This window comes from Ranitomeya imitator, chromosome 1 (assembly GCF_032444005.1).
Source record: "Ranitomeya imitator isolate aRanImi1 chromosome 1, aRanImi1.pri, whole genome shotgun sequence".
NCBI classification, from domain to species: domain Eukaryota; kingdom Metazoa; phylum Chordata; class Amphibia; order Anura; family Dendrobatidae; genus Ranitomeya; species Ranitomeya imitator.
Window position 1 is genome coordinate 470,604,566 of NC_091282.1, and position 22,880 is coordinate 470,627,445.

The 22,880-nt window shown below is 38.4% G+C and overlaps 1 protein-coding gene across 3 annotated transcripts in view; it reads left to right on the forward strand.

Annotated features, from left to right (window-relative positions):
* LINGO2 (leucine rich repeat and Ig domain containing 2) overlaps positions 1-22,880 on the forward strand; it is a 2,506,396-nt gene that overhangs the window by 360,508 nt on the left and 2,123,008 nt on the right. Inside the window, exon 1 of one of the 3 annotated variants that reach the window (XR_011320767.1) lies at positions 3,353-3,433. The exons of the other annotated variants lie outside the window; for them this stretch is intronic. The gene's annotated coding sequence lies outside the window, so the exon portion shown is untranslated. Of the gene's footprint in view, positions 1-3,352; positions 3,434-22,880 lie in introns of those variants that run through there. 3 annotated transcript variants of the gene reach the window in all.

The following is a 22,880-nucleotide window of genomic DNA, read 5'->3' on the forward strand; positions in this document are numbered from 1 at the left end:
AATGACGGCGTTAACGGACTACGTTGCACCGCGTTATGCCGAGGTGTAACGTAGTCCGTTAAACGCGGTCACATAATGCAATGTGACCCTAGCCTTAGGATCCTTCCATGGATCCAGGGTTGTCTAACTGTAGAAAGTAAATGTATAGATTGCATCATAGGGATTACCTGAGATGTGATGGAGGGTTATCCTTACTTTACTCTAGTATGCCACAATCTGTTTTGATTGTAGTGCATAAACTTAAACAAGTAGATTAGATATGAGTTTTTTCTGTTTTCTTCATTAGAGCAGGATAAGGGCAGACATGTGAACAATCTTGCTCCTGGTGGGGTGTGGCATGGTACAGTGCCCACACGATCAAAGATCCATAATAGTATCGCACAAGTCCTCTCTGCACAACAGGTCACAACCAAACATTCCAGATCTTTATTTGAGCTCTGAACTAGCCCTGTCGGAGAAAAGCAGCTGACCTCCAGATGTGCATTATGAACCTTTACGGGTTTTTTTTATCAGTTGGCTACATAATCAGCATTTTCACTTGACAGATTTTCCCAACAAATTATATAAAATGCCACCTTTTTCATATTTTCTCTTACATATTTTGTTGTTTTTACTTACTCTTGTGCAATGTCAGCTAGATATAAGCCGAAGGATCTCATTTTAGCTGTAGGTGTTATGGCGTTGCACCTGCCTCAATTTAGAGCAAGATTCTGGAGAGGTAATTGGTTGGAATTTTTAGTTGGATTCACAAACACTATAGTTCTAATTCTTATTTATAGTGTCATCAAATTTGGAAACCGACTTGTCTATTGTTTTTGTTTGTATATTTCATCATTTTAGATATAGTTTTCCTTTACACCTACTATTTGTAAGGTTACAGTTGAGTTGTTTAAGTTAAAAAATTAGAAAAACACCAGTCACAATGGCTTTCACCGTGGCGAAGTTCTAACTGAAGTCCAATTATACGATACTTCATGGATTAATTTCTAAATAGAATTTTTAATTCCTTAATGGATTATGTAAACTAATAGATTAATAGCGTTGTCTGGTTTTTAGCCTTGAGAAAGACGCTGGTCCAGTGTTGAAATGAGTTGACACAATACATAACCATTTTGGAACACAAATTTACTGCACCGCAGTCCATTCAATGTGATATAGTCCTCCTGAAATAAGATTACTGGTGTGGTCATAGTTCCATTATTCCTGTTAATTTTCGCTCTTTGGTGGTACAAGTCTACATTATCACTAACTGGATTGATCTGTTACATTGACCAGCATTATGTCAGGGAACTGAAAAAAAACTGTTTTTGAACAGTGATCATATTTATCACTATGTTTCCAAGAGCAAAAGTAGTTACTTTTGTATTGGGTAGTTTCATGGGAAATCTGTAATGAAATTGTACTGTGTCATAATATCCCTGCAGGTTCCTCTATACAGATTACCTATAAAAGAGACTTAATGGACTTTTACCATTATATCACTGTTATCACCCTGCCAAATCCCATTCTTTATATTACCTTTTCCAGTTAGATGTGTCCTTCTATGTAAATTTTCAATCTACTTGACATTCTTCCAACAGTGCCAAATTACCAAATACGGAGCACAAAACTCTCTTTTAAACCTTCAAAGCAATTAATCATCAAATTCACTGTATGTAAAGCTATTTTATATATTTCTAAAACTAAAATATCAGTGTAATTAAGTATTTGACATTTGAATGCGTTGGCTTCAGCCAACACACTATATATCATTGAAACTTAATTCCCAGATAACAAATTCCATTCTGACAATTTCTTTTCTCCAGAGAGTGCAGCTGAAAATTTGCTGGTACTAAGAGTTGAGAAGAACATTCAGCTGTGCCACTGATAGTATTGTTGTATTGACCTAGATCATTTTGTATTGCAAGACAATAGAAATATGCTGAATATGTATTGAGCAATTTACCACAAATTCATCATTTATAAGAAATGTTAATTTTAATTATTGAAATAGACCTTCGTGCATCTTGTAATATTGGTTCATTTTGCCCTTGAAACTGTTGATCTGCAACGATACTTGTATCTTTCATTTAAATGCAACTGTACTTTTTGTTCTGAGTCATGCATTGTGGCTACTCTTCTTTGGCAGTATACAATACCTGCAGAAATAAAATTCTTCAAAAGATTACGAATTTTTGTATCTTAAATTGATTGTTCACCTTCTATCACCATAGTACAGTCTTAGATTTTAATTCTGTGCTAAATATTGTTTCAACACATCACTACACAAGTCATAATTTCATTTTTTGAGATAGCGCTCCAAGGAGTTAAAAGTAGCGAGGAACAAATCAATTTGATGCAAATCAAATTTGAGACGGATTTTCTGAAATTCACAGCAAAGTCAAATAATTGGCAATTCTATTTGTGAGAATCAAGAAAACAAATGCCCCGCATTTTATTACACCCTTCTAAATGAAATCCCTAAAGCATTCGACACTAACATGTTGAATAACTGCAAAACTAAAGAAGATGAGTGTAGCAGACTGAATAATACAGAGAATCAATTCATAGAGAAAGAGTTAGGGGATGTGTAAGCAGCAGTGCCAGATTTATGTCCAGTGACCAGTGATAGGGCTTGTGCAGAAAGCTGTAGATTCTCTCATCCTAGAAAATAAGGCCGATTATTAGTGATGACGAGTGTACTCATTGCTCGGGTTTTCCCAAGCATGCTCGGGTGACCTCCGAGTATTTATGACTGCTCGGAGATTTAGTTTTCATCATGGCAGCTGAATGATTTACATCTACTAGAATGCTTGATTGCATGTGGGGATTCCCTAGCAACCAGGCAACCCCCACATGTACTCAGCCTGGCTAATAGCTGTAAATCATTCAGCTGCCGCAATGAAATCTTAATCTCCGAGCAGTCATAAATACTTGGCGGTCACCAGATCGTGCTCGGGAAAACACGAGCAACGAGTACACTCGCTCATCACTATCGATTATGCAAATTACACTGTCATCAGATCATTGATTTGGTGTGAATTCCATTCTGGGGAGAAAAATTCAGCAATGCTGGTGAATTTCAAGAGATTCACTCATCTTTATTTTTCACCCTTCAAAAAATGTTCTGGACTTTTAGACATTTTACAAATTCATACTCATAGTTTTTCGCATCTACATATAGGATAAAGAATAATGACAAGGCAAAATTTGTCATAATAGTCATAATCAAAATAATGGCATAATGACACATTGTTTAAAGGGTTTTTTCACTACTTGAAAAAACCCTTCTTATAGAAGCACGAGTCACTATGCTCAGAGATTGGTTTTAGCATTGTTGAATGATGCTCATTTGGTTTTTTTTTCAGGTTATTGAGCCTGTAGCCTGTTTTTTTGATAGGAGACAAGTTGAAGAAGCTAATCAGAGTTTTCCAGGCTAGAGAAGCTAGTGACAGTAAGTATGCAAATTGTATATGAGTAGTACCTTGATTGCTCTGGCCCAGAAAACCAAGTTAGCTCATACTTTCTTGTGTTTTTATTAAACACTAGTGATGAGCAAACATACTCAAATAACTTATTATCGGAGCATGCTCGGGTGTTATACAAGTATCTTGGGGCGTGCTCAGATAATATGTTTGAGTCCTTGTGGCTCCATGTTTTGAGACTATTAGAAAGCACCAACACATGTGGAGATTGCATGTTTGTTAGGCAATCTCCACATGTGTTGCAGCTGTCTAACAGTCACAAAACATGAGGACAACAGGAGCGTTTTAATAAAAATTACAAAATTGATTAGAAAATTGCATTAAAATTATAACACACTTAAAAACCACCAAGGGAAAACACCATGAGATAACCACAATACCCATGTCCTTGCTAGTAACAATTACTATAGCACAGGATAATTACGTATAATAGTGTTTAAGTGCATGAGCTATGAGCTTCCAAAATCCCCCCAAAAAGAACCAAGCCGTAAAGTTAATAATTGTAACCCATCTATAACAATCATGCCTAGACTGGCTTATTTCAATGTGGTTATAACATTACAGTGGCCCACAAATGGGGGATAGCATTAAGGAAGGTACCTAGGGAGACATGCGTACGAAGCCAACTGGCGTGACAAAAGCACTCCCCATCTGGGTAACACCCATAGCCCCGATCTTACCAGGTGCTGGATATCCCTGAATTAGGCGCAGCCCCGACGCGCGTTTCGCTATTCATGTGACCTCCCCTTGAAGAATCGAATGAAAAGAAAAAACTCCAAATCGGGAATTGTTTTTAATTAATTTATTTTTTCAACATTCACTATGCAGGTAAGTAATATATTGATTGACTGGGATTAGTAATTACTGTAACAGCATTACTAATGACAGGCATTTGTTTTCTTTTTCTTTTTTCCATTATAAAGCATTTTAATGGGAAAAATGTATTTTTTATTTCTTTACTTTAATTTTTTATACTTGTTTAAAACATTTTATTGATATTTTTATATTTTTACTTTTTATTTTTGTTTCACTATGAGATCTTAACTTTAGAGAGCTCAACTGGTCATATAATACACTGAAATACTCCTGTATTGCAGTGTGCTATGGCTGTCAGCAAAATGCCCTTACACCACCAAAGAGATGCACTTACACCAGCCATAAGTTACACTAAGGCTATGTGCCCACGTTGCAGAAATGCTGCAGAAATGTCCACAGCATTTCCGCAACTACCTGCCGTGGGTAAAATGCATGCAGAATTCGCATGCATTTTCCTGCAAAACACAAGCTTTTTGCAAGCATTTTTAGCTTGCAGAATGATTGCATTATCCAAGCAATTTGAAGCATCGCTTGGAAAAGTGATTGACAGGTTGGTCACACTTGTTAAGCATAGTGCTTGACAAGTGTGACCAACTTTTTACTACTGATGCTGCCTGTGCAGCATCAATAGTGAAAGATAGAATGTTAACCCCTTAGTGACGGAGCCACATTTTTGAAATCTGACCAGTGCCACTTTATGTGGTAATAACTCTGCAACGCTTCAACAAAACCCAGTGATTTTGAGAATGTTTTTTCGTGACACATTATCCTTTATGATAATGGTAAATTTAGGTCAATATGTTTTGTGTTTATTTATAAAAAATATCAAACATTTAAGAAAAATGTTAAAAAATTAGCAATTTTCAAAGTTTGAATGATTATCCCTTTAATCCAGATGGCCATACCATAGCAAACCATTAGTAAATAACATTTCTCACATGTCTGCTTTACATCAGCACCATTTGTAAAATGTTATTTTATTTTGTTAGCATCTTAGGAGGTTTAAAAATGTAGCAGCAATTTTTCATTTTTTTCAAGGAAATTTACAACATTTATTTCTTTAGGGTACTATCCATGTTTTAATTGACTTTAGGGGTCTCATATATTGGGAAACCCCCAAACATGATACCATTTTAATAACAGCACCCCCTGACATATTGAAAACTGCTGTCAGGTAGTTTATTAACCCTTCAGGTGCTTTATAGGAATTAATGCAAAGTGGTATGACAGAAATTAAAATGTGTATTTTTACCACCTAAATGTCTCTACCTTCTAAACAGATTACTACAGCCGTCAGACTCTAAGGCCGCTATTTGGTCATGAATTGCCATCAGAAACATCAGGACCACACAATCATGATCTGAGGGCACCAACTGGGATAAATAGAAAGCCCCCACACTCTGTTAACCATTTATATGATGTAGGCACTATTGACAGCAGCATCTAAGGGTTAAACAGATATGTACGGTGCCAACACTGATCGTGGCTGATGCAGCAAGTTGTTATCTATGGTGTACAGCGGACAGCTGCGGGATTGTCACCTGTATGGGGAGGCTATTCTCTTATATCTCAGGTCAGTTAAAAGACGTATTGGCTGTCATTAAGGGGTTAAAAATAATTTAAAAATTAAAAAATGATATGGTTAATCTCACCTTCTGAAAGCCCTCGATCTCCTCAGTGGCGCTCCCAGTACTTTGCTTTTCACATGGATGCTTTGCGCGAAGGACCTTTGTGACATCACAGTCACGTGGCCGCGATGTCATCTCAGGTGATTCACGCATCGCATCCCTGGGATCGGAAACCGCCGCTTGCACTGCTGAGAGGCGGGAGGACTCGGGGGCCATCAGAAGGTAAGCATATCCATATTTTTTATTTTAATTCTTTTTTTACAGGGATATTGTACCTAGGGCCCGGAGGAGAGTCTACTCTTCTTCAGACCTAAGTACCATCCGCTCATGTAGCGCTCATTTTACGCATGATGGGCATAGCCACATGCATAAACATGCATAAAGTGAGCGTTTCAATGCAATCCTATGGCGGCTGAATCTCCACGATTCTGCAGAAAGAATAAACATGCTGTGGATTTTATCATTATGCAATTCCGAAGCGGGAAGATCCACAGCATGGGCACAGCAACTGCGGAATCCCATAGGATTGCAAGGGAATGTGTTTTTTAAGTATTTTTTAAGTGTTTCCGCTGTGGCAAAAATGCGGAGTAAACAAATAAAAAACGCACTTCGACCACTCCCGAGGTCAGCCTGCCAAAAAAGTACACTACAGAGTGGGATTTGGCAGCCTGCTGCAATGTACATAATCAGTACTCATTGGAAATTGGTTAATTGAACAAAACACGGGTAAATGAATTCTACCAACTTTAAGCATTATGATTACTATTGTTGTTATTGTTATTATTTCTATTTGTGCTGATATTATTCTTACCATTTTTGTGAGCACTGCCCAGTTTTAGATTCAACTATTTTATTGACTTCTTGTATGTGCCCTCCGAAGGTCATGGTTTGAACAGAACAGCATTTCCATTATCTAAAGAAAAGAATCTAAGAATAAACCCTATATTTTCTACTTCATAGCAGGATACTTCACAAATTGTTAGAACGTACATAATATGTTTACATGCCCAAAGCTATTTTACTGTCACCTTTCTTCCAGGAACATATTTCCTCCTTTTATTCTTTTGCTCATAAGATGAAAGATTGACTCCCATAATGTTTCTACATAGTAATTTAAATCAGCATGCAAACTTTGGGTCTCCCTAGGGTATGCATGTTTCTGTAAAATGTGTTTGGCAGTGTGCAGCTGAGTTGATTGTAACAGTGATCCTCTCAGGACTTATTTTGAGTCTTTTGTTATAGCATTGGATTCATCCTGTGTGGGCACTCGCAAGGCATGTCTGGCAGCTGTGAGACCCAGGTGCCAGGCTTTGCAATGTCGTCCATGCTGCAATAGCATCTGGGTCCTTGGCTGGATTCCTTAATGATCTGTAAGAGCTCTTATTTAGCTATGATGCAGTAAACAGTAATGGCATTCCTCTAGATAAATGCTCTATTGAAAGGGCTAGTATTTTTATGGTATTGCATTGTGATTTCAAGGTTCTGAAACCTTTAAACATTGTATCTTGCACAATTCAATTCATTTGTGCCCAGCTCATCGGTTTAAAGTTTAGCCTAACTCTGCATTCTAAAATATGTATATACTGTTTTCTAGTATTGCTTTCTTTTACTCTGTTCTTTAAATTTACATTTAGAGGAAAAAAATTGAAAATTGGAATATAGTGTTATACGCAATTTAAAACTTAATAGTAACACTTCTAAAACAAAGTTTTACAACCATGGATTTGTAGTACCCATTCATGGGCACCCAGAAGAAACCAAATAAGCTTTTTAGCTTATGGTGGGCATTTGTAGGCCTGTCGGGGTTCATAGGAGGCTGTGAATTACTGTTTAAAAGTCTAATAGAAATTCATACAAATTTTTCTGTTAGCATACAGCATGACTTTTCAGAGTGAATGTTATTTTTTTCACTTGCTGCCATATTTTAACAATATTTTGCACAATCCAACTGCCTTATCGTGTAATATAACCAATTTCCTCTTCAAGCAACAATAAACATGCAAGTATTATTACATAATAAATTATGAAACAGGAGGAAAGATTCAAAATCAAGAAGAATATTGGCTGTAATTTCATTGTGAAAAAAATAGATCCCTTCATTGGTTAACAACTCCCTATATCAAACGGATAGACATCTGTTTTTTTAAATGTGATTCTGAAACATGCATATTATTCAAGTCTATGTCAAAGCCCCAGAATTTAATGACTTACATACTCAAACCTGTTCCATTTACCTTTGGTCCTTAGGTTGCCGCTCCATCAAACTTAAAGGGAATCTGTCAGTAGAGTAAGCCTTCCTTGGCCGTCTGTATGGGCATGTAAGTCATAGGAAGATTAATAAAATTATAGATTTTTTCCACTTTCTATGTTCTACATGCCCATAAAGATGGCTTTGAAGGGTTGATCCTACTGACAGATTCCCTTTAACCCCTTTCTGCCATTAGACGTACTATTGCGTCCATGTGGGGTGGGCTTTACTTCCCAAGGACGCAATAGTACGTCATATGCGATCGGCAGCACTCACGGGGGGAGCGCCGCCGATCGCGGCCGGGTGTCAGCTGTTTATCGCAGCTGACATCCGGCACTATGTGCCAGGAGCGGTCACGGACCGCCCCCGGCACATTAACCCCCGGCACACCGCGATCAAAGATGATCGCGATGTGCCGGCGGTACAGGGAAGCACCGCGCAGGGAGGGGGCTCCCTGCGGGCTTCCCTGAGCCCCCCGCAGCAACGCGATGTGATCGCGTTGCTGCGAGGGTCTCACCTCCCTCCCTGCTCCCTCCAGCCCCGGATCCAAGATGGCCGCGGATCCGGGTCCTGCAGGGAGGGAGGTGGCTTCACAGAGCCTGCTCAGAGCAGGCACTGTGAAGCAGCCTGCACTCCTATCAGATCAGTGATCTGACAGGGTGCTGTGCAAACTGTCAGATCACTGATCTGTGATGTCCCCCCCGGGACAAAGTAAAAAAGTTAAAAAAAAAATTTCAAATGTGTAAAAAAAATAAAAAAAAATATTCCAAAATAATGAAAAAAAAAAAAATATTATTCCCATAAATACATTTCTTTATCTAAATAAAAAAAAAAAACAATAAAAGTACACATATTTAGTATCGCCGCGTCCGTAACGGCCCGACCTATAAAACTGGCCCACTAGTTAACCCCTTCAGTAAACACCGTAAGGAAAAAAAAAAAAAAAACGAGGCAAAAAACAACGCTTTATTATCATACCGCCGAACAAAAAGTGGAATAACACGCGATCAAAAAGACAGATATAACTAACCATGGTACCGCTGAAAGCGTCATCTTGTTCCGCAAAAAAAGAGCTGCCATACAGCATCATCAGCAAAAAAATAAAAAAGTTATAGTCCTGAGAATAAAGTGATGCAAAAATAATTATTTTTTCTATAAAATAGTTTTTATCGTATAAAAGCGCCAAATCATAAAAAAATGATATAAATGAGGTATCGCTGTAATCGTACTGACCCGAAGAATAAAACTGCTTCATCAATTTTACCAAACGCGGAACGGTATAAATGCCTCCCCCAAAAGAAATTCATGAATAGCTGGTTTTTGGTCATTCTGCCTCACAAAAATCGGAATAAAAAGCGATCAAAAAATGTCACGTGCCCGAAAATGTTACCAATAAAAACATCAACTCGTCCCGCAAAAAACAAGACCTCACATGACTCTGTGGACCAAAATATAGAAAAATTATAGCTCTCAAAATGTGGTAACGCAAAAAATATTTTTTGCAATAAAAAGCGTCTTTCAGTGTGTGACGGCTGCCAATCATAAAAATCCGCTAAAAAACCCGCTATAAAAGTAAATCAAACCCCCCTTCATCACCCCCTTAGTTAGGGAAAAATTTTAAAAATTTATTTATTTCCATTTTCCCATTAGGGCTAGGGTTAGAGTTAGGGCTAGGGTTAGGGCTAGGGCTAGGGTTAGGGCTAGGGCTAGGGTTAGGGCTAGGGTTAGGGTTAGGTTTAGGGCTAGGGTTAGGGCTAGGGTTAGGGCTAGGGTTAGGGCTAGGGTTAGGGTTAGGGCTAGGGTTAGGGTTAGGGCTAGGGTTAGGGTTAGGGCTAGGGTTAGGGCTAGGGTTAGGGCTAGGGTTAGGGCTAGGGTTAGGGCTAGGGCTAGGGCTACAGTTTGGGTTGGGGCTAAAGTTACAGTTAGGGTTTAGATTACATTTACGGTTGGGAATAGGGTTGGGATTAGGGTTAGGGGTGTGTCAGGGTTAGAGGTGTGGTTAGGGTTACTGTTGGGATTAGGGTTAGGGATGTGTTTGGATTAGGGTTTCAGTTATAATTGGGGGGTTTCCACTGTTTAGGCACATCAGGGGCTCTCCAAACGCGACATGGCGTCCGATCTCAATTCCAGCCAATTCTGCGTTGAAAAAGTAAAACAGTGCTTCTTCCCTTCCGAGCTCTCCTGTGTGCCCAAACAGGGGTTTACCCCAACATATGGGGTATCAGCGTACTCAGGACAAATAGGACAACAACTTTTGGGGTCCAATTTCTCCTGTTACCCTTGGGAAAATACAAAACTCGGGGCTAAAACATATTTTTTGTGGGAAAAAAAAAGATTTTTTATTTTCACGGCTCTGCGTTATAAACTGTAGTGAAACACTTGGGGGTTCAAAGTTCTCACAACACATCTAGATTAGTTCCCTGGGGGGTCTAGTTTCCAATATGGGGTCACTTGTGGGGGGTTTCTACTGTTTAGGTACATTAGGGGTTCTGCAAACGCAATGTGACGTCTGCAGACCATTCCATCTAAGTCTGCATTCCAAATGGTGCTCCTTCCCTTCCGAGCTCTGCCATGCGCTCAAACGGTGGTTTCCCCCAACATACGGGGTATCAGCGTACTCAGGACAAATTGGACAACAACTTTTGGGGTCGAATTTCTCCTCTTACCCTCGGGAAAATACAAAACTGGGGGCTAAAAAATAATTTTGGGGGGAAAGATTTTTTTTTTTAATTTTCACGGCTCTGCGTTACAAACTGTAGTGAAACACTTGGGGGTTCAAAGCTATCACAACACATCTAGATGAGTTCCTTAGGGGGTCTAGTTTCCAAAATGGTGTCACTTGTGGGAGGTTTCTACTGTTTAGGTACATTAGGGGCTCTGCAAATGCAATGTGACACCTGCAGACCATTCCATCTAAGTCCTCATTCCAAATGGAGCTCCTTCCCTTCCGAGCCCTCCCATGCGCCCAAACAGTGGTTCCCCCCCACATATGGGGTATCAGCGCACTCAGGACAAATTGGACAACAAATTGTGGGGTCGAATTTCTCCTGTTACCCTCGGGAAAATACAAAACTGGGGGCTAAAAAATAATTTTTGTGGGAAAAAATTTTTGTTTTATTTTTACGGCTCTCCATTATAAACTTCTGTGAAGCCCTTGGTGGGTCAAAGCGCTCAGCACACATCTAGATAAGTTCCTAAGGGGGTCTACTTTCCAAAATGGTGTCACTTGTGGGGGGTTTCTACTGTTTAGGTACATTAGGGGCTCTGCAAACGCAATGTGACACCTGCAGACCATTCCATCTAAGTCTGCATTCAAATGGCACTCCTTCCCTTCTGAGCCCTCCCATGTGCCCAAACAGTGGTTCCCCCCACATATGGTGTATCATCGCACTCAGGACAAATTGGGCAACAAATTTTGGGGTCCAATTTCTCCTGTTACCCTCAGGAAAATACAAAACTGGGGGCTAAAAAAATAATTTTTGTGGGAAAAAAATTTTGTTTTATTTTTACGGCTCTGCATTATAAACTTCTGTGAAGCACTTGGTGGGTCAAAGTCCTCACCACACCTCTAGATAAGTTCCTTAGGGGGTCTACTTTCCAAAATGGTGTCATTTGTGGGGGGTTTCAATGTTTAGGCACATCAGTGGCTCTTCAAACGCAACATGGCGTCCCATCTCAATTCCTGTCAATTTTGCTTTGAAAAGTCAAACGGCGCTCCTTCCCTTCCGAGCTCTCCCATCCACCCAAACAGTGGTTTACCCCCACATATGGGGTATCAGCGTACTCAGGACAAATTGTACAACAACTTTTGGGGTCCAATTTCTTCTCTTACCCTTGGGAAAATAAAAAATTGGGGGCAAAAAGATAATTTTTGTGAAAAAATATGATTTTTTATTTTTACGGTTCTACATTATAAACTTCTGTGAAGCACTTGGTGGGTCAAAGTGCTCACCACACCTCTAGATAAGTTCCTTAGGGGGTCTACTTTCCAAAATGGTGTCACTTGTGGGGGGTTTCAATGTTTAGGCACATCAGTGGCTCTTCAAACGCAACATGGCGTCCCATCTCAATTCCTGTCAATTTTGCTTTGAAAAGTCAAACGGCGCTCCTTCCCTTCCGAGCTCTCCCATCCGCCCAAACAGTGGTTTACCCCCACATATGGGCTATCAGCGTACTCAGGACAAATTGTACAACAACTTTTGGGGTCCAATTTCTTCTCTTACCCTTGGGAAAATAAAAAATTGGGGGCGAAAAGATAATTTTTGTGAAAAAATATGATTTTTTATTTTTACGGTTCTACATTATAAACTTCTGTGAAGAACTTGTTGGGTCAAAGTGCTCACCACACCTCTAGATAAGTTCCTTAGGGGGTCTACTTTCCAAAATGGTGTCACTTGTGGGGGGGTTTCAATGTTTAGGCACATCAGTGGCTCTCCAAACGAAACATGGCGTCCCATCTCAATTCCAGTCAATTTTGCATTGAAAGTCAAATGGCACTCCTTCGCTTCCGAGCTCTGCCATGCGCCCAAACAGTGGTTTACCCCCACATGTGGGGTATTGGCATACTCAGGACAAATTGTACAACAATGTTTGGGGTCCATTTTCTCCTGTTACCCTTGGTAAAATAAAACAAATTGGAGCTGAATTAAATTTTTTGTGAAAAAAAGTTAAATGTTCATTTTTATTTAAACATTCAAAAAATTCCTGTGAAGCACCAGAAGGGTTAATAAACTTCTTGAATATGGTTTTGAGCACCTTGAGGGGTGTAGTTTTTAGAATGGTGTCACACTTGGGTATTTTCTATCATATAGACCCCTCAAAATGACTTCAAATGAGATGTGGTCCCTAAAATAAAATGGTGTTGTAGAAATGAGAAATTGCTGGTCAACTTTTAACCCTTATAACTCCCTAACAAAAAAAAAATTTGTTTCCAAAATTGTGCTGATGTAAAGTAGACATGTGGGAAATGTTATTTATTAAGTATTTTGTGTGACATATCTCTGTGATTTATTTGCATAAAAATTCAAAGTTGGAAAATTGCGAAATTTTCATAATTTTCGCCAAATTTCCGTTTTTTTCACAAATAAACGCAGGTACTATCAAATAATTTTTACCATTGTCATGAAGTACAATATGTCACGAGAAAACAATGTCAGAATCACCAGGATCCATTGAAGCGTTCCAGAGTTATAACCTCATAAAGGAACAGTGGTCAGAATTGTAAAAATTGGCCCGGTCATTAACGTGCAAACCACCCTTGGGGGTAAAGGGGTTAAAACTAAAATTGGTGACCCCATTTATGAGGCAGCCACAAATATCACAAATGTCACTTCAGGCTATAATGTAAGAGATCCATTTGGCAAGACAATTGTCTTGCAAAAAGTTATTACACTAAAATCGTACAGTGAGAAGATACATTGAGAAAGATGTTGGATCTTCACTATGGAAACAAGAGCCAAAAACTGTTATGTTTAAAAACTGACCTTGCGCTTTTACTGATTTGTAAAAGTTTTTTCTAGCGATATACTGTACATCTGTGCAACATAATATACATACTATTTTTATGTTTCTAAGATTATATATTTTTCATCTATATTTGAGCAAAATGGTACAATATGTATAAGAGGGCTCAGCCAGCATTATTTTCAAATGGATTAATCATTTTTTTACTCACCTATTCTAGCCTGGGCCTTGTTGCCTTCTCCAGTGGCCACTTCCCTTTTCAACATTTCATGTCAATTTACTCACGTAAGCTGCCAAACTAATCTGACACCATGACCCTAGGACTTATTGGGCATTAATTAGCATTGTTTCAGTTACATTACCTTTGTCAGGAGATTTTGTCTATTTCATTTGTCCTAGTCTAATAATATTAGATATTGCCCACGAAAATATCTCAACACCCAAGTTACTATCTCCTTAAACTGACAACTGTACTGAGTCCTGTTCATACCTGTCCTCTGTAATCAAGGTTACTCATCTCCTCAAGGATATTTCCAGTTTGCCAAGTTTGCCCATTAGGATATTTACAGTTTGCCCAGTTTGCCCATTAGAATATTTCCAGTTTGCCCAGTTTGCCGGAAGCAGCCACTAGACTCGCCGGTGGAGCAGGGGAAGATGTTGTAGCATGGTGTATTTCTTTACAGCAGCCTGCAGCGAGGGATTAACTTTTATTGAATGTGAACAACCCATTTAAGGTTTTGAAACTGTTTTACTAGTCAAAGTTATCAATCGCTGACAACAACAACTATAATACTGCTATCAACAATACTGTCTATTGTTGCTCATTAGTTTCTGTGCATGTAGCTAACGAGCAGCAATGTTTTTTATGGTTACACTTTTTTTTAAGGGAGGGAGAAATGAAAGAAAATATTCTAAGTTACTTTTTTTGTTAGAAATATTAATAGTATTCTTAAAAAAAAAACTTGAAAACCCACATTTTACTTTTTCCATACAGATTATAATATTTAAATTTTGGAACTGTACATCTCACAACATCTTTAGGCAGTGTTATTACATCCTGGCATTTGTCCTTTTTTTTTTGCAGTTGGAAGTAATGTGCTATAGAGTTTGTGCACACGTTGCAGATTTGTCTACAAAATTTTCTGCACAGAATCTGCATCTCTTGCCAGAAAGCGCGAGTAAAAAATCTGCACGGATTTGATGCGTTTTGATTCGTTTTTTTATGCGAATTTGATGCGGATTTTCATGCGTTTTTTTTTCATGCAGATTTGTCAGCGTTTTTGTAAGCTAAATAAAGCTCTATTATTGAACAAAAAAAGAATTATAATGTCATTTCTTGTCCAACCTCTTCATTTCCATACTCCATTGAACAATATTGATTACACACACAGACAAACAGACAGACAGATGTAGACAGACAGATGATAGATAGATAGATAGCTCTATAGATAGATAATAGATAGATAATAGAGAGATAATATATATATATATATATATATATATATATATAAATAGATAAATAGATCGATAGCTCTATAGATCTATCTATCTATCTATCTATAGATGTATCTATCTATCGTAGATATATATCTAAATGGAAAAAAATCAGGCAGCACTCCAGATCAAGGAAAAATTGAAGGCTTTAAACCAAGTGGTGCAACTTTTCGACCTCAAAGCATTGTCTTTCTCAAGCATAGACAGTGCAAGATACAGTACAGACCAAAAGTTTGGACACACCTTCTCATTTAAAGATTTTTCTGTATTTTCATGACTATGAAAATTGTAAATAAACACTGAAGGCATCAAAACTATGAATTAACACATGGGGAATTATATACTTAACAAAAAAGTGTGAATCAACTAAAAATGTGTCTTATATTCTAGACTCTTCAAAGTAGCCACCTTTTGCTTTGATGACTGCTATGCACACAGCATTCTCTTGATGAGCTTCAAGAGGTAGTCACAGTCTTCCAACAATCTTGAAGGAGTTCCCAGAGATGCTTAGAACTTGTTGGCCCTTTTGTCTTCACTCTGCGGTCCAGCTCACCACAAACCATCTCGATTGGGTTCAGATCTGGTGACCGTGGAGGCCAGGTCATCTGGCGTAACACCCCATCACTCTCCTTCTTTGTCAAATAGCCCTTACCTAGCCTGGAGGTGTGTTTGCCGCTGCAAGATGCTGTGGTAGCCATGCTGGTTCAGTATGCCTTCAATTTTGAATAAATCACCAACAGTGTCACCAGCAACACACCTCCTCCATGCTTCACGGTGGGAACCAGGCATGTAGAGTCCATCCGTTCACCTTTTCTGCGTCGCACAAAGACACAGTGGTTGGAACAAAAGATCTCAAATTTGGACTCATCAGACCAAAGCATAAATCACAGGTTAACAACAGCTCAGATTAGAGACCAGGTCAATGCCACACAGAGTTCTAGCAGCAGACCCATCTCTACAACAACTATTGAGAGAAGTCATTGTGTAGCAGGCCTTCATGGTATAATAGCTCCTAGGAAACCACTGCTAAGGACAGGAAACAAGCAGAAGATACTTGTTTGGGCTAAAGAACACAAGGAATGGACATTAGACCAGTGGAAATCTGTGCTTTGAACTGATGAGTCCAAATTTGAAATCTTTAGTACCAACCACCGTGTCTTTGTGCGACGCAGAAAAGGTGAACGGATGGACTCTACATGACTGATTCCCACCTTGAAACATAGAGGAGGAGGTTTGATGGTGTGGGGGTGCTTTGCTGGTGACACTGGTGGGGATTTATTCAAAATTGAAGGCATACTGAACCAGCATGGCAACCACAGCATCTTGCAGCAGCATGCTATTCCATCCGGTTTGCGTTTGGTTGGACCATCATTTATTTTTGAACAGGACAATGACCCACAGTCACCAGACCTGAACCCAATTGAACCCAATTGAGATGGCTTAGGATGAGCTGGACCGCAGAGTGAAGGCAAAAGGGCCAACAAGTGCTAAGCATCTCTGGGAACTCCTTCAAGATTGTTGGAAGACCATTTCCGGTGACTACCTCTTGAAGCTCATCAGTTGTTCCACACTTTTTTGCTAAGTATATAATTCCACATGTGTTAATTTATAGTTGTAATGCCTTTAGTGTGAATTTACAATTTTCATAGTCATGAAAATACAGAAAAATCTTTAAATGAGACGGTGTGTCCAAACTTTTGGTCTGTTCTGTGCATGTGTAAAAAAATTCCTAAGTAAAGAAAAAAAAATATTGTTCCAATAAATACATTTCTTTATCTAAATTAAAAAAACAATAAAAGTACACATATTCAGCATCGCCGCGTCCTTAACGACTCGACCTTTAAAACTGTCCCACTAGTTAACCCCTTCAGTGAACACCGTAAACAAATGGTTAAAAAACAACGCTTTATTATCATACTGCCGAACAAAAAGTGGAATAACACGTGATCAAAAAGACAAATAAAAATAACGATGGTACCGCTCAAAATGTTATCTTGTCCCGGAAAAAACAAGCCACAATACAGCATCACCAGCGAAAAACTAAAAAAGTTATAGTCCTTAGAATAAAGCGATGCAAAAATAATTATTTTTTTTATATAAAACAGTATTTTCCATATAAAAGCGCCAAAACATAGAAAAAATAAAACTGATGTATCACTGTAATCGTACTGACCCAAAGAATAAAACTGCTTTATCAATTTTACCAAACGTGGAACTCTAAAAACACTCCTCAAAAAAGAAATTCATAAATAGCTGGTTTTTGGTCATTCTGCCTCACAAAAATCGGAATGAAAAGTGATCAAAAAATGTCACATGCCCGAAAATGGTACCAATAAAAATGTCAACTCGTCCCGCAAAAAAGCAAGTCCTCACATGACACTGTCGACCAAAATTTGGTAAAATTATAGCTCTCAAAACGTGGAGACGCAAAAACTATTTTTTGCAATAAAAAGAGTCTTTTAGTGTGTGACAGCTGCCATGCACAAAAATCCGCTAAAAAAATGCTATAAAAGTAAATCAAACCCCCCTTCATCACCTCATTAGTTAGGGAAAAATAATAAAATTAAAAAAAGTATTTATTTCCATTTTTCCATTAGGGTTAGGGATGGGGCTCTGGTTAGGGTTAGGGTTGGGGCTAAAGTTAGGGTTAGGGTGGGGGATAAAGATAGGGTGAGGGCTAAAGGTAAGGTTAAGGCTGCAGTTAGGATTGGGGCTACAGTTAGGGTTTGGCTACAGATAGGGTTAGGGTTGGGGCTAAAGTTAGGGTTGGGGCTAAAGTTAGGGTTCGGTTGGGGCTAAAGTTAGGGTTAGGGTTGGGCTAAAGTTAAAGTTAGGGTTGGGGTTAAAGTTAGGGTTAGGGTTGGGGTAAAGTTAGGGTTAGGGTTGTGGCTAAACTTAGGATTAGGGTTATATCTAAAGATAGGGTTGGGGCTAAAGTTAGGGTTTGGATTACATTTACGGTTAGAATTAGGGTTGGGATTAGGGTTAGGGGTGTGTTGGAGTTAGGGGTGTGGTTAGGGTTGGGTTTAGGGTTAGGGGTGTGCTGGGTTTTGGGGCGTGGTTAGGATTAGGGCTAGGGGCATGTTCGGGTTAGGGGTGTGGTTAGGGTTATGGTTAGGGTTGGGATTAGCGTTAGGGGTGTGTTTGGGTTAGGGTTTCAGTTAGAATTGGGAGGTTTCCACTGTTTAGGCACATCAGGGGCTCTCCAAATGCGACATGGTGTCCGATCTCAATTCCAGCAAATTCTGCGTTGAAAAAGTAATACAGTGCTCCTTCTCTTCCAAGCTCTTTCGTGCGCCCAAACAGGGGTTTACCCCTACATATGGAGTATCAGCTTACTCATCACAAATTGGACAACAACTGTTGGGGTATAATTTCTCCTGTTACCCTTGAGAAAATACAAAACTGGGGCTGAAAAATAATTTTAGTGGAATTTTTTTTATTTTCACGGCTTTGCGTTATAAACTGTAGTGAAACAGTTGGGGTTCAAAATTCTCACAACACATCTAGATAAGTTCCTTGGGGAGTCTAGTTTCCAATATGGGGTCACTTGTGGGGGTTTCTACTGTTTCCGTACATCAGGGGCTCTGCAAGTGCAACCTGATGCCTGCAGATCAATCCATCTAAGTCTAAATTCCAAACGGTGCTCCTTCCCTTCCGAGCTCTGCCATGCGCCCAAGCGGTGGTTCCTCCCACATATGGGGTATCAGCGTACTCAGGACAAATTGTATAGAATGGAATTTTATGGAAATTTTTTTTTATTTTCACTGCTCTGCGTTATATACTGTAGTGAAACAGTCGGGGGTTCACAGTTCTCACAGAACATCTAGATAAGTTTCTTGGGGGTCTACTTTCCAAAATCGTGTCACTTGAGGGGGGTTTCCACTGTTTAGGCACATCAGGGGCTCTCCAAACGAGACATGGCTTCCTATCTCAATTCCAGTCAATTTTGCATTGAAAAGTCAAACAGCGCTCCATACATTCCAAGCTCTGACATGGATCCAAACAGTTGTTTACCCTCACATATGAGGTATCAGCGTACTCAAGACAAAATGCACAACAATTTTTGGGGTCCAATTTCTTCTGTTACTCTTGGGAAAATAAAAAATTGGGGAAAAAGATCATTTTTGTGAAAAAATATGATTTTTTATTTTTACGGCTCTACATTATAAACTTCTGCGAAGCTCTTGGTTGGTCAAAGTGCTCACCACGCATCTAGATAACTTCTTTAGGGGGTCTACTTTCCAAAATGGGGTCACTTGTGGGAATTTCAATGTTTAGGCACATCAGGGGCTCTCCAAACATGACATGGCATCCCATCTCAATTCCAGTCAAATGGCGCTCCTTCCCTTCTGAGCTCTGCCATGTACCCAAACAGTGGTTTACCCCCACATATGGGGAATCAGTGTACTCAGGACAAATTTTACAACAACTTTTGGGGTCCAATTTCTCCTGTTACCCTTGGTAAAATAAAACAAATTGGAGCTGAATTAAATTTTTTGTGAAAAAAGTTAAATATTCATTTATTTTAAACATTCCAAAAATTCCTGTGAAACACCTGAGGGGTTAATAAACTTCTTGAATGTTTTCTTGAGCACCTTGAGATGTGCAGTTTTTAGAATGGTATTTTCTATCGTATAGACCCTTCAAAGTAACTTAATCTGTGATGTGGTCCCTAAAAAAATGGTGTTGTAAAAATTTGAAATTGTTGTTCAACTTTTAACCCTTATAACTCCCTAACAAAAAAAAATTTGTTCCAAAATTGTGCTGATGTAAAGTAGACATGTGGGAAATGTTACTTATTAAGTATTTTGTGTGACATATTTCTGTGTTTTAAAAAATTCAAAGTTGGAAAATTGCAAAATTTTCAACATTTTCACCAAATTTCCATTTTTTTCACAAATAAATGCAGGTAATATCAAAGAAATTTTACAACGATCATGAAGTACAATATGTCATAAGAAAACAGTGTCAGAATCATCAGGATCCATTGAAGCATTCCAGAGTTATAACCTCATAAAATGACAGTGGTCAGAATTGTAAAAATTGGCCCGTCATTAACATGCAAACCACCCTTGGTTGCTAAGGGGTTAAACACAATATCTGTTTAATTTATTAAAAAATTGAAAAAAATGGCATGGGCTCCCGTGCAATTTTTTGTGCGAGAGAGGGAAAGCCAGAGACTAGGGGCCGATGTTTATAGCCTGGGAAGGTGCTAATACACTTGGATCTTCCCAGGATATGAATATCAGCCCACAGCTGTATACTTAGCCTTTACTGGCTATTAAAATAGGGGACCCCCAAAAAATGACTAGGGTTCCCCCTATAATTAATAGCCAGGAAATGCTATGCAGACAGCTGTGGGCTGATATTTTTAGCCTAGGAAAGGGCCATGGGCATTGGCCTCCCGGCTACAATTACCAGCCCCAGACACCACAGTAATGGCGCATCTTACAGATCCCTAATTCTGGCACTTAGCCACTCTCTTCCCACTGCCCTGTAGCGGTGGCATATGGGGTAATAAGGGGTTAATGTCACCTTTGATTGTAAGGTGACATTAAGCCCGGTTAGTAATGGATAGGCGTCAATAAGATATATATCAATTACTAATCCTATAGTAGTGAAAGGGTTAAATAAAGACACAACAAGAAAAAAGTATTTTTATATTCTTAATTACACCATACTTACAACCATGCCTAAACCAACAGTATACTCCCTGTTCCGATGAAGTCGAATTAATAACAAGTGTCCCACGAAACTATCTCAGGCTTGAGAAAGGCTCATTCAGAGCCAAAACATCGCCCAGACATGTGGTTGATTAAATCCTACCCGTTTATCACTAAGAAAATGGAGTGCTGCCCTCTTTTTTGAATTTATCTATAGATATAGATATAGATAGCTAGAAGGATAAAAATATCTATAGCTAGATGGATAGATATATCTATAGCTATATGGATAGATATATCTATAGCTAGATGGATAGATACTGTATATCTATAGCTAGATGGATAGATATATCTATAGCTAGATGGATAGATATATCTATAGCTTTATGGAATAGATGATATGGGATGGATAGACATATGGATACATATCTCTATAGATAGAAGATAGATGGATTATAGATAGATAGATAGATAGATAGATAGATAGATAGATAGAAAGATAATAGACAGATCTATCTATTATCTCTATAGATATATCTATCTATCATCTATCATCTATCTGTCTGTTGATATCTGTCTGTGTGTGTGTGTGTGTGTGTCTGTGTGTAAACATTATTTTTCAATGTAGTATGTAAATGAAGAGGTTGGACAAGAAATGACATCACAATTCTTTTTTTTTGTTCATTAATAGATCTTAAAAATTTGCATGAAAAAATACATGAAAATCCGCATCAAATCCGCATAAAAAACTAATCAAAAACGCATCAAATCCGCGCTGATTTTTACATGCATTTTCTGGCAAGAGATACAGATTCTGCGCAGAAAATTCTGCAGGCAAATCTGCAACGTGTGCACATTCCCTATCCATGCAGTTCTGCTGTGGCACACCTATTTAAAATTTTAAAATTTCAAATTTTGTGTGCCTTCCAAAAACATATCCATTCATCTATTTGTGTTTAAATTGTACTCCCACATGTCCAAATTCACCACATTTGATGCCAAATCACCTGGACTTTTGTGAAAGAAAAGCTTGTGCTCAATATCAATGGAGGATACCTATCTGTCATTTTTTTATGAAAAAAAATAACAAAGCCGGCCAGGTTTTGTTACAGAATGAACGATTTATTCTCTCATAAAGTATTGTTTTCCTAACATTACATTTTCAGAACATTTCATGACTTTCACTTTCTTTATAATTTTTGATGAAAATAATATTTTTGGTGGCGGCATCTAGGGTGACTTTCCTTAAAAGCACCCTGCACACGAAAGACCAAAAATTGTTGAAACTTATCAAGCAAAAATTCTTGGAATTCTGTAAATGAAATTTTCTTAATTAACCCGTTACTAACAGTTAATTTTAACCCTAATGACCAGGCCAAGTTTTTTAAATCTGATCAGTGCCTTTTGAAGTACACGGTACAAATATACATGTTTGTCATGTATGAATGTATCCCAGTAAATCTGAGATTGTTTTTCATGACACATTGTACTTTATGTTAATGGTAGATTTAGGTCAATATGTTTTGTGCTTATTTTTGAAAATACAAAAATTTTGGCAAAAATCATGAAAAATTCACAATCTTTCAATCTTTATATCCTTAAGCCAGTTAGTCATGCTGTACAAAATAATTAATAAATAAAACTTTCCATATGTAACTAACAAATTAAAGCTGCACTCTGAAATCCCAAGGTATGCAAACATTGAATGTATCAAATTTTAATTGCATTACTGCTAGAGAAAATAACTTAAAAGATGAAGATACTTAACGCATTAATTAACCAATTCATGTGTGTCCAACAGCCAGTGACAAGGTGTTGTTGGGACACTGACCTAACATGATACCTCTCCCAGGGCTATAAGCCTACAATTAAATAAGCAGGTAGGATCAAGCTCTATATAAAACCACCATAGGATGATGGGTGAAAAGGTTTATATTATAAATACCAAAAGGTGCAAGCTAAGAGAGCCATTTACACTTATTTGATTGCTTTTTATTTAGGTTTTTCAGACTCAGAAAAAAACAAAATTCCGCAATTCAGTAATTGTTTTTATCTACTTTTGTGTGCCATTAACCAAGCTGTAAAAGTAATGATCAATTTA